We start from the raw sequence: 12490 nt of genomic DNA on the forward strand, positions 1-12490 counted from the left end.
AACATGGAGAAACAAAAGACACCATACTCCTTATGAACCTTTTTATTGAAATAAATTCATGTTTCCTATTGAGTTCTAAATAAATACTTTTAAAACAACAATCAAATTGGGCCTTGATCTATCAGAAGCTCAAAAACAATGAATTGAATAATTGAATGAACTTGATGAGATATGACAAGATGTTATTCACAAAACCAACATAGTTCAACAATAAAGATCTAGATGGAATGAAAGTTTATCAAAGATAGGAAGTTCCAACCGGGTAATTGGGCATAGATTTTTTATTCTAAACTTAAAGATTTTCAAGGAAAATTTCAAACTCATTGGCTTGGTCCTTACCAGATTGAAACTATCTTTGATAGTGGAGCAGTTAAAATTAAAACCATTGATGAGGAAAAAGAAACTTTCCTTGTAAATGGTCATAGATTACAAATATATCATAAACCATCGACAAAGGAAGAGTTCATAAGAAGCAAGATAATCTTGATTTGAAGTTGGTCAGGGAAGAGTCTTCTTCCTCTCCAACTTAATTTTCTACTTTATTTTTGAAGAAAAATATAAAAATAAAAATAAATAAAAAATTATATAAACATGAAAACCAACATTGTTGGCATGTTTATACAGAAAATCTAAGTTGAAAACCAAGAATTCTTGGCAGCCTAGATTTTCTTTAATTTCCCTATTCTTGTCCCATTTCTTTTATTCCTATTTTTCATAAATAAAACAACTACAAAATTTTCAATAATCTGCTAAATGGAGATCATAGCCAGAGCAACCTAAGCAGCCTACAAAAGAACACATTAGTAAGGTAGAATGGAAGGTCTGTAAAGATTAGTGAAATATTAGAAAAAATTAAATTTTAATAAAAATAGATGAATCTTTTTAAACTAATAACTCTTTCTTCCACCATATTACATAATGATTATCCTCATTCAATGAATGACTTTTTTATAATCATGTCTTATCACAAGATATGAATGTCACTAAACCTTATCATCATTTGAATTCATTCCACTCCATCTATGTATCATCCCATTTCTTTCTTATCCTATCTCATTTCCTTCAAATTATATCCCACTTTCTTTGGCTCTATCTCATTTTTCTTTGTCGAAAATATCTCAACTACTAACCAAATCTCATCTTTTCTACACTCCATAATCCTATCAAAACAGGAAACTAAGGACTGAAACTTCCTCACCATGGGAGTTATTATGCATCCTAAGCCAAATGGAACCAAGTTACTTGAAGCTTATCCATAGGTGAAGCAACAATTTCAACATGCAAAATGGTTATAGTTCTTTGAGAAGTTTGATGGGCATGACAAGGAGGTCACAAAATCATTTTCTTGGGCTTGTGTTGGAATCGAATAAGAAATTGGAGATATTTGGTTGGCCTTGATAGAGTCATTTATGGTGGAAGCTACAGGATTACCAAGAATCAGGAAAATTTGGTTTAAAAACCAGAAAACCAAAGAAAAAGACTAGGATATCTTCCTTATAAACCCAAGTATGGACATCTCCACTTTTATGAAAGGAATTTCAGTAACAACTTTAAAAAGTAAATGGAGAAATTTATTGTTAATCATTAAGAAGTTTATAACCTATGAGGGTAGGTTTGGGAATATGTTCTTCTATCATGCTCAGTTGATGATGCATTTTATTGATGGAAACAAAACCAATTTTCCATATTTTCTGCTCTTTAGTTTAAGAAAAATGGCCGCCAACATTCAAAGGAAAATACAATCTATTGATAGTTCTCTGTATCATCACGGGTTAGTAAAAATTTTGATTGAAGCTCATTTGGGGATTAAAGGGGATAATTGGGAGGATTTTCTAGTTCGAAACCATTTTAACAAAGCTGAGAAAGATGAACCCAGTTCTAAAATAAGAAGCCAAAATTTTTTTCCCTCAAACCCTAAGCTTCAAAACGAAGTTTTACTTGCATAAGAAACACCACAAGATGAGCATACAAAAAAATATTCTAATGATGAAATCCCTCTTGCAAATGTTTTAAAGAGTCTTAGAAAGAAGAAATATGTTAGTACAGATGAAGGCCCATCAAAAGAAGGAACATAGAAAGAAAAAATTAGCAAGAAAAATAATTCTCTCACAACTGAAAAACCATCAAGAAGAAGCGCACGACTTATGAAATCAAGCATTAAATAGTCTCTAGGTTTTGATGATTTAGAAGAAGAAGAAGCAAAGAGAATACCATCACCAATTGCAAGTCCAACAAGAAAGACCCCAAAAATTGATCTTGTTCAACAAGAAATCTATGATTATACAAAATCCCTTGAAAAGAAAGCCCAAGGAAAATATATTGATTTATTGTCAAATCAAGAAGAAATTCTAAGTGAATAAGTTGATTTCATCCCTACATAAGAATCTATAATTGAAAATTCTCTTAAACAAGAAATTTATGAACTAGAAGTGTTAAACAAGTATCTGAAGCAGGAACATGAAGCAATGAAGGTAAAAAATGACATTTAAAGGATTCAAAATGATAATATTCTCCTACATGTTTTCCACTAGTACAAGAAAAATAAGAAGCTAAAGGCTAAAAATAAACTTCGCAAAAGAGAAATTAGGAGTTTGCAATGCAAGATTTTAAGGAAGAAACCAAAACTAGAAAATGAGAGAATACTATTTTAGATGTTCTTCCTCAAGCCTCGAAGGTAGCTCAATGACGGAATGGGTCACAAAATTCTGAAAATTTGTGCATGAGGACATGCAATATCTTCTATGTGGGGGAATGTTGAAGACCAAAATTTTTCCTTTTTAACACCTTCTTTAAACTCCATTGTCTTCCTTTTTTACCATAATAATTCCAATTAAGTGTCAAACTTGCAATCTTATTGGAAAAATCAAGTATTTAATCATATTTTATTCATAATTTCATTGTTTCCTTATTATTTTATTTAATGTTTGCATAAGCTACCGAATTGCATCAATTATGTAGCTAATGATTGATTCTTCATCTTACTTCAAGAATATGTAGGTTCCAAAACATCATTTAAGGAAAAAATGTATGGGTAGGTGTTGAAAATGGGCATAACAATATCCACCTATCTCACGATCTAGCAAGAGGATAGGGATGTCGTATGAGCAGATCAATGTGGAAGTCAACCCAGCAGAAAAGGAGCCAAAGATGAATCAAGCAAGCGAGGAGATCGATGATAAGGATAAAGGTGATATTTTGTCTCATGATTTGATTCTCCGATAGAAAATCATTAATAATCGCTATTTCATGTTTTCTTATGTTATTTTTAGATAATATTTCTAGTAGGATAGGCTTAGAAATCTCCAAAAAATTTAATGAAGGAGGTTATAAAACCTACCTCTCGAATCGACGATGACACACAGACTGGTTATTGTTTGAAATAATCTTTTCAATTATTAAAGCAAGACTATTATTCCATTGTGTTGTGTTTTTAAATGCATGTTTAATATATGTTGGTCACTATACATGCACTCACAGGAGGCCCCCCTGGGATTTGTAAGGTTTCATTTCATTTCTAGTTAATATTTCAGTTTTGTAGCACTAAATTATCATAGCCAATCTTTCATAGCATTAAGTTATCATAGTTAATATTTCAGTTTTGATTTTTAGAGAATGCTTGTTAAAGAGAGGATAGAGTTTGTAATAGAGTTTGATGAATATTTCTTTCATAGATCTAATCATTTCGTAGTGTGAAGGATGAAGAAAATAATAAAAAGGGATCTATTATGCACATGTAAAATTTGAAGAGTAGAATCATTTAATTTTCAATTTCATTTAGAAGTATAATTCCTTTCAAGGCTTTATTAGTGTGATTTAGATTTTCCAGTGTGATGTTTTATTTTTTCACTTAAGATTAATTTCATTTATGTCAGTGTGAAGTAGATCTATATTTTCTAGTGTGATATTTTATTTATGTGCTTAAGATTAGTTTCATTTCTATTGGTGTGAAGTAGATTTAGATTTCTTTATGTGATATTTATTTCCTTATTTAAGATTAGTTTTATTTTTGTCAAGTGTGATACTTTTCTTTCATGCAAGAGTGATAGCCTTTCTATTTTGAGTGATCCTTAGATAAAGAAAGTGCATAAAAGCATCCTAGTTCAATTCAGAAATTTCTCACCTAATAAGGAATCCTAGTACAAATGTTGCACATACACTTCATCAGTTTACAAGTGATTTATCATCAATTAGATTACCAAACAAGTATTATCCTTGTTTATATGCGTATTATATGGTTTATGTATCCTTGATATTTCTGTGTTTTAATGTTGTTTATAAGCATGTTTTATGACAGTGATGATGTATGGCTCTCGTCATGCTTTGGTTTATAAATGAATGAATAATGTATCTATGACCTAATATATGATAATGCAGCTAATGATATAAAGGAACAATGCTTCTTAGTGATTATGAGATAAGTATGAGACCCCTATGCTTAGATATGTTGTTTAAACTTGTAGAATACATATTTGCGATATGTTTGACGAAATGCTCGTCATGGCTATTAGGGGTCCAATCAAATCCTTGTTCAATTAATTTCATTTGTATCATTATTTAGTTTTTATATTTTAGTTCTAAAAGTTTCATGGAGTTTTGGGTAGCGACCTGAACTCTAGACCTAAAAAAGTGGCACAAATCCCTGAGACGCAGGCATAGGTTTAAGGAGAAAAGTCCCTAGACGCATTCATACCTATGTTGTGGGAGCATCCAGAGCCTTATGGAAGCATGCACGTTCATATCATGGAAGCATCTGGGGGTTTAATGGTCTAAAACTTTATTTGGTCTCAAGGGTTGGTTACCTGAGTGGTTGGGATGGGTCTTGCAAGTTCTATTGCTGATGTGGAAGGTCTGTGTGGTGTTTTTTTGTCGATTCCACTTCCTTAAGGTCACCTAAGAGGTTGAAACCCATTATAGTGGTCTCTCATTGCATATCTACCCCTATTGGCTGGTTACTTTGGTAGATTTGGGATGAGGGTGTTAGAGAGTGGTATTAATGAATGGTTCACCCATCAGATTGGATGGTTGGTGTATGTTCATGCACTCATGTCAGTTGCATATGTGTTCCTTATGCTTGTAGTCCATGTGCTTGTTGCAGTTGCATGGTGTCGATCATGGTTCATTGATGTTGCCATGTGAAGGTTGACGATGTTGTTATTGGGATGCTTTATTCATGAATGCATCTCAGTGGTATATGCATTTGTTATGCATGTTAGTATATGTATATTACTATGCACAAATTGTCATGGTTATAGTTATGCATGTATAGTAGGTAAAACATGCATTGTGAGGTCATTATATGCATTTTAGGTCATCATGATGATATTGGTATGCTATGATGATAATGTGTTGGTAGAGATAAAGCAATAGATGCATATCATTAAAGTGAATTTAATAGAGCAATAGATGTATATCATTAAAGTGAATTTGCAACAATGGACTTCGCAATAAGAGCATATTGTCATACATTTTTGTATGGTGGGAATGTAGGTATGAGGTTAATGGTTTTTATAAGAATTAGGGTTACTTATATACTTGTCATTTTACTTTTGTTATGGTTACATGTATGATAAATGCTAGTTGATTAGTGTAGTCATATGCACATGTGTTATAAAGTCATCAATGATAATAACATGTTAGAGTATGCATTATGGTCCTATGCATGATGGTTATGCTCATTGCATTGAATAGCTTGATGTTAAATGTATCATGCTAAATTGGATTGGCCTATGCAGATGGTTAGTGTTATGACATTCAGATATGAGTTAATATGTTGTGATATTATGTCATACTAATCTAGGCTAATTGTGTAGATGTGATTATTAGGTATGAATGGTAATTTTTTACGATTTTATGATGTGAAAATGTTATTTAGTGACTATTATCGATATCATGACCTTATTTATGTTTGAGTTGATATGAAATGGAGTTATATCATGCTAATATGGATTGATTGTGCAGACAAGATGGCCTCCCATGAGATACATTAAGGTATGAGTTTGCTTATGTCATATAATTGGTGCTTGATTGTTTGATTATGTTGTCTATTTCATGTTTGAGTATTTGGTGTCTATTGTATATTCTAGTTGATTTACCTAACATGGTACATTTATAGTTGGTTGAATGTTTGATGAATTTCATAATATGAATATGTGTTCAAATGATCTTGTTTTAAGATGATTGTACGAACACATATGTGTTGAGATAGCTAACATGTACTTGAGTGTAATAGGTGACAATTGTAGCATTATGCCTAATGACTATGAGTTGACTACGGATTATGACATGATTGTTAGTCTTGGTAAAGGTTGATTTCAAATTGATAGATATGATTGTCTTGATATTTGGAACATGTGATTTACATGTGCGAAAAGTTGTAGGGAAACATGTATGATATTAGCATGAAAACATATATGTGTTATATAACTAATAGTTGGGTGATGTGACAATGCATAGTAAGTCTACACAATTGTAGCAAGGAAAAGGTAAGAGAAAGGAATTGGGTGAAAAATCCTTTGGTTATGTTTGGAAACCAGAATTCAGAACAAAGGAGTGTTGTCTGGCTAAATATTTACACTATTAATTCCCAACGTTAAATTGTCAACAAGGGAGTCGTAGAATTAGAGGTGGAAGCATAGGAAATGTAGGATTGGAACCTAGTGTAGCCTGATCGAAAGCTAACGACAATATGAGCAAAGTAAAACAAATTGTAGGAAATTACCACTAAGGATTCATCACTAGGACACAAAAATAAATTGTTCTATAAAGTCTTAGAGCATAGTCTTTCACGTGTGATCAATCATGAGTAGCTTACTTCAATTTTTTCGTCCTTTAATGGATTCTTGTAGTGATTATCTAAGCTATGAGAAAACAAAATTAAACTAAATAAAACAAACTATAGGAAATTTTAGATATCACAAGACTCTTCACTTAATTGCACATGCAGGTGAGTGGTGAGATCTCTTGTCTTAACCTTTCATGTTATTTAAAATAGAAAACAATAATTCTAACATACAACCTAAGAAATAGAGTTTGCAAAGAGATCTATGATATTAGATGCATGCAAACAGAGCAAATAATAAATTTAAATTAAAAATAGAACGAGAAACAAATTACCAATCTCGAGGGGCCCTCCCAAGCTGAAAATTGCTACTAGAGGCACTACGAATGAACTCCAAGGATGCACCACAAATTTGGAATCAATCACCTTCCATATATTGAAAAATAAGCTCAAATTACAATAATGAAATCATAATGCTCTTCCTTCTCCATTACAAAAGAATGATCATAATGACAAAAAAATTTCCTTCTCACATCCCTATGAGGATTATTTATACATGAAATCCATGGAGGAATGGATAAAACCGAATTCTCTCAACTCATATTTTGGTTCAAACCAATTTTACAATTTTTAGAATAAAATCTAAAAAATGTGGGTTTTTATGAAAAAATTACACATTCGAGTCAAACACCCTTCGATTACTCTCTATCCTCTGCGAATTGTTAGAAACTACTTCTGGGTTTTGTAGCTGGCTATGTTATGTCAAAACCCATTTGGTTGTTTGGAAAGATATGTTTAATCCATTTGCACGAAAAGCGAGGATCAAGTTGGCAGCTTGAAATTTTTACTATTTCATTTGCATAAATATATCCCCTAAGCTAGAGGTCCACACTTGCAAGTTGGGTGAATTCTAACTCAAGTGTATGCATGTTGAAGTCGTTTCCAACTAAACCCATGTCCCCAGTTTTCTTCTAGAAGCTTGCAAAATTCCGGATTTAATTCAGTACTGGATGAGCACAATCTAGTACCAGATAAGCACAAAGCACAAAAATAAGTATTGTATGATCTGGAGAACCAGACTAACTATAGGAACATGTTTCTTGGACATAGAAACATATAAATAAACCATCATCAACAAAACTATTGTATAATGTTTTTCTTAATCACTAAAAATATGGAAAATTATGTATTAACCACATAGGATGAATGACAAGAGATAATGGAGGTTTATGGTGTAATTAGGGATATTTTGTTGACAACATGCGGGGAGAAGGTGTAATGATGAGTGTATTTATATAGTAGAAAATATGACAAAACTCGAGCCCAACAAGTGCTTTGCATACAAGAAGTTTTCTTAACCTTGAATTTGTCTAATATTATGAGGATATGTGTTATATTCATAAATATGTATGTGACAGGTATAACAATTAGTTCTATTCATGGCTAGATTTTTCAAAGAATTGGAGTCCCTTGAGAGATGGCGTTGGTGTTTTGAGTTGCAAGCAATGTGCTTGGCACAACAAGGTAAGGTAACTGGTGTATTGTTATGTTTATTTATGAACTGATAGCTATGTGTTTATGGAAATATGATGCAGAGGATTGCATGGCAACGAGACTGCCATGAAATTATGAAGAAGGTTTAGGTTGAAATTTTCTTTGGAAGCACTCAAAACCATGGGGATTGAGTCATGGTGTTTTTTGCCAGTCTTGCAGTTTTCATCTTTTGTGATTTGTTGAGCTTTATTTGCAGTTTTGTTTGTGTCTTGTGCATGGCCATGCCACTTTGGTTGTGGTGTCATATTATTATTGGTTTTCATGGTTTTCTTCTTGTTTGCTTCTTGTTCTCACCTTTTATGTTTTTTAGGGTCTTGGGAATTTGTTGGGAAAGAGGAAAGTTAATGGAGGTCAAGGAGAGCTTAATGAAACCCAATAGGTAATCAAAGACTCGAATGAAGCTGGTGCATGTGTAAGGGTAGCTAAAGGTAAGAGTATGACATGCGGCTAAGTTGGTTGGATCCATTAGTGTAAATGGATGGTGGCAAGACAATCATGAGAAAGATAAAAGGAAACATAAAGTAAATGGATTTGAGGCATCAAATGCCTTGGCTACGTTGGGAACAATTGTTCTCAATGTTTTGTATGATGTGAAAGGATAAAGGGAGTTCTCTTAACCTTGACCTTATGATATCTAGTAATTATATTATGATCATAATTAGGATGATATTTATATATGTACACATCTATGTATGTTGTGCCTGATAGAGTCACCATGTATCATGGTTGTTTAATGCTAATTTTTATATGCATATATGGGTGTATGCATGTCATTGTTTGATAGGATCATCATTGTTTTATGCTAATGTTTATGTATATGTATGTATGTATCCATGTATAAATGTCAGTATCTAATAGGGTTGTCAGGGATCATTCTTGTGGAGGAATGATTTATTATGCAGGTGAATGGCATGACGAGGTTCCTCGTCTTATGGGAATCAAGTGGGAAGATTTGTTATGACAAATATACGAGGTCAATATCATGCAGATATGAATTGATATTGTATGCTTGTATTATGCCTATGTTTATGTTATGATAGGTAACTTTGAGTGATACATCAACTCAATGAAAGCAGTGAGATCTATGGCATGCTAGGATAAGCATGGATGGTGGAGACACACTTGAATCAAGGTTTCCTAGTAGAGGCAGTGTGATTTTGGATGTGCATTACTACTATTGTATATATGTTGTACATGTTGCACCTACGATGTTGTGTGCATGCAGTGTTGTCTATATATGGTGTTGTGTACATCTTATTTATATAAATATAGGTATAGTTGGTATTGTGTACATATGATGTGGTGTACCGATTGCATATATGGCGGTGTTTGTATATTGCATATGAAATTTTGCGTATAGATGGTGTTATGCACATCTTGAATATGCAATGATGTGTACATATCAGTGTTGTGTCCATGTTGTACATGTGGTGCTATGTACATATGGTCTTGTGTGAATGATTGTACAAGTGGTGTCATGAGCATGTCGTGTCGTGTACATGTTGTACATGTCTTGATGTGTCCAAGTGGTGTTGTGTACACGTTGTGCATATGGTGTTTTGTACATGTGGTGTTGTGTACATGTCATGCATGTGGTGCTCTATACGTCTCGCATTGTGTACACATTTTATAGGTGGTACAATGTACATGTGGATTGTGTACACATTGTGCAGGTGGTGTCATGTACATGTGATGCTATGCACATGTTGTGCAGGTGGTGCTTTGTACAGGTGGTACTATGTACATTAGTGTAAATGTGGTATTGTGTGGATCTCGTACATGTTGTCTTGTGGGCATGCGGTACTATTTATGTGCATTGTGTAGTTGTGGTATCGTGACATGTGTACTGGTTGTGGTGTACTCTGTGTAGTACATGTATTGTGTTGTGGTGTACACCAGATGTAGGAGCATGTATTGTGTTGTGTAGTACACCAGGTGTAGGTACATGTATTGTGTGGTGTCGGACGTTGTGCGTGGATGTATGTGTTATGATGTACATTATGTATGTGTATGTGGTTGAGAAATATAAAAAGACACTGGGTGTTTGTTGGGTGTGGCAACCAACCCAGTGTGTGTACAAAAATAACAAAGAATACATGTTTCATTAAACTTGAAAAACCTTTATTATAAGGACACCAATAGAATTGAATTTTTGGTTATTTTGAAATTGTAGATCCACTATTTAATTCCAAATTTAATGAAATATGTGTTAAAGGCATAAGAAAGGATTGATGAAAGACAAGTTTCAATATTTTACTTCACGTTTATTATGTATGTGATCTATGATTCTCACTTGTGATGGTTAGATGTGATTTATGATTATGGTTTATGATGATTTCATGTGATTCATGAATTTAATTTTATGATGGTTGAGCTTGAGCTAACAAGATGTCATATGTTTATTCATGATGATTTGATCAAATAGTTAGTTTGACTTGTTGTGACACGAAGTAAATAGGATTGCAAGTGTACCTTATTAATGAGATACCAATGAGGTATTATGTGACTTTATTTCAATTTATTTTAAATCTAATGGAAGTTATGTGCTTGGTACAAGAAGCACCAAAATGCCTGATTGGGTGGTTGAAACTGACTACAAGAATTAGCAGTTTGAGTGAAAGGAATTGGAACATGTTGTAGTATGTTGGTAAAGCACTTCAGGAGCAAGGCCATTGTGGGATCTTCATACCCAATAGTTTCCATTGATTTCCATGAGCATTCTATGACCATTATGATGGTTTTGAAGTAGGTATATGCCTTGGTTGTTTGAACTTCCGATGCAAGGAACCCTTTGCCAAGGGATGGATCGCCTAGGAGAGGGGATGTAGAGGAACTAGGAAGGTGAGTGATTGAACAAAAGGGGTGACCATATTTCCTGAGGGACTGTATAGCAAAGAAAGGAAGGACAAGGATGGATTTTTTTTGTCCTTAGCATTACCAAATGGAATTAGCTGCACATTGGGAGTGTGCCCTGGAACAATGAGTCGGTAAATGTCCACTAAGAGGAAAAGTGGCACGGAATTATAGTGCTAGACATTGGATGAATATTTGACTTTGGCAATGGATTATGGACTTGCTTAGAAGGAGGTGAATCCTGGTATTACTTTGGGGGTGGAGGTGTGAGCCTCTGCATTCCCTTGTTGCAAATTTAGGCATCATATCCTTTTATTTGTTGGTTGAGCAAATGTGCATATGCATAAATGCTTGTATTATGGTAAATACAATATCGAGGTGTATTTATAAAGCTCCATAGGCAGTATGATTATTTTTGGGTGAAGGAAATGTTTATGTGTGTATATGTCGTTATTATTGTAAATACCATAATGGGTAGTCTTATAAATATGTAGTAAACAATATGTTTGTCATGTTTTAGTAGATGCTCATTGTAAATACTGCAACGAGCTAAGTTATAAAGCTCCATAAGTATTATTTTTTGTTTTCAGTGCTTTTATTGGTTATAGGTGTCATTGAACACCGAGGACAGTGGGGGGGGGGGGGGGGTTGTAATGGCCCTCATTAAAAAATCCATGTAAAATATATAATACCACTATCATGGGTCATGTCTTCCAAGCTGGATGGTGGGAAAAAAAATCCTAGTGGTTGTTCATTAGTTTATTATGGCTAAGGAAATTGGCAAAGGAAATGGAAAAGGAAATGCCTAAGGATTTGTAAAGGAAAAATGACATTTATTAGCATTTTGTTTTTGAAATTAATGGAAATTAAGAGAAAAGGAAGGTGAAAGGTCACAGGTTGCATGTGACGAGGAAATTGAAGCAAAATAATGGAAATTGAAGAAAATAAAGGCCTCATTGATAAAAAGGCTTCTGAGGATCAGTTGGCAAGATTTTGACAGGTTTTTGGTGGAGCTCTTATCTATTGCCTCTCTCCTACTCTTGGACACTTAGATTTTTCTTGGAGAAATCTTGGAGGAGTGTGGCATACTTGGAATTTGGAGCAAGAAGGCAAAGAGGAAGCATACATCAAGCAAGGAAGAGTGGGATCAAGTAGCTACAGTAGGATCCTTTGCAGATATTGATTTGCATGTTTGATTTCCTTGCTAGATTTGGCATGCATGGTATTGCATGTGATTCTTTCTTGTTATGGGATGGGTTTTGCCACATGTGATAGTTTGTTCACCCTATCCTTTCCATTTTTAGA

The sequence above is a fragment of the Pinus tabuliformis genome, chromosome 9, assembly GCF_031772625.1.
Source record: "Pinus tabuliformis cultivar Carrire ecotype Pingquan chromosome 9, CPIR1, whole genome shotgun sequence".
Taxonomy (NCBI): domain Eukaryota; kingdom Viridiplantae; phylum Streptophyta; class Pinopsida; order Pinales; family Pinaceae; genus Pinus; species Pinus tabuliformis.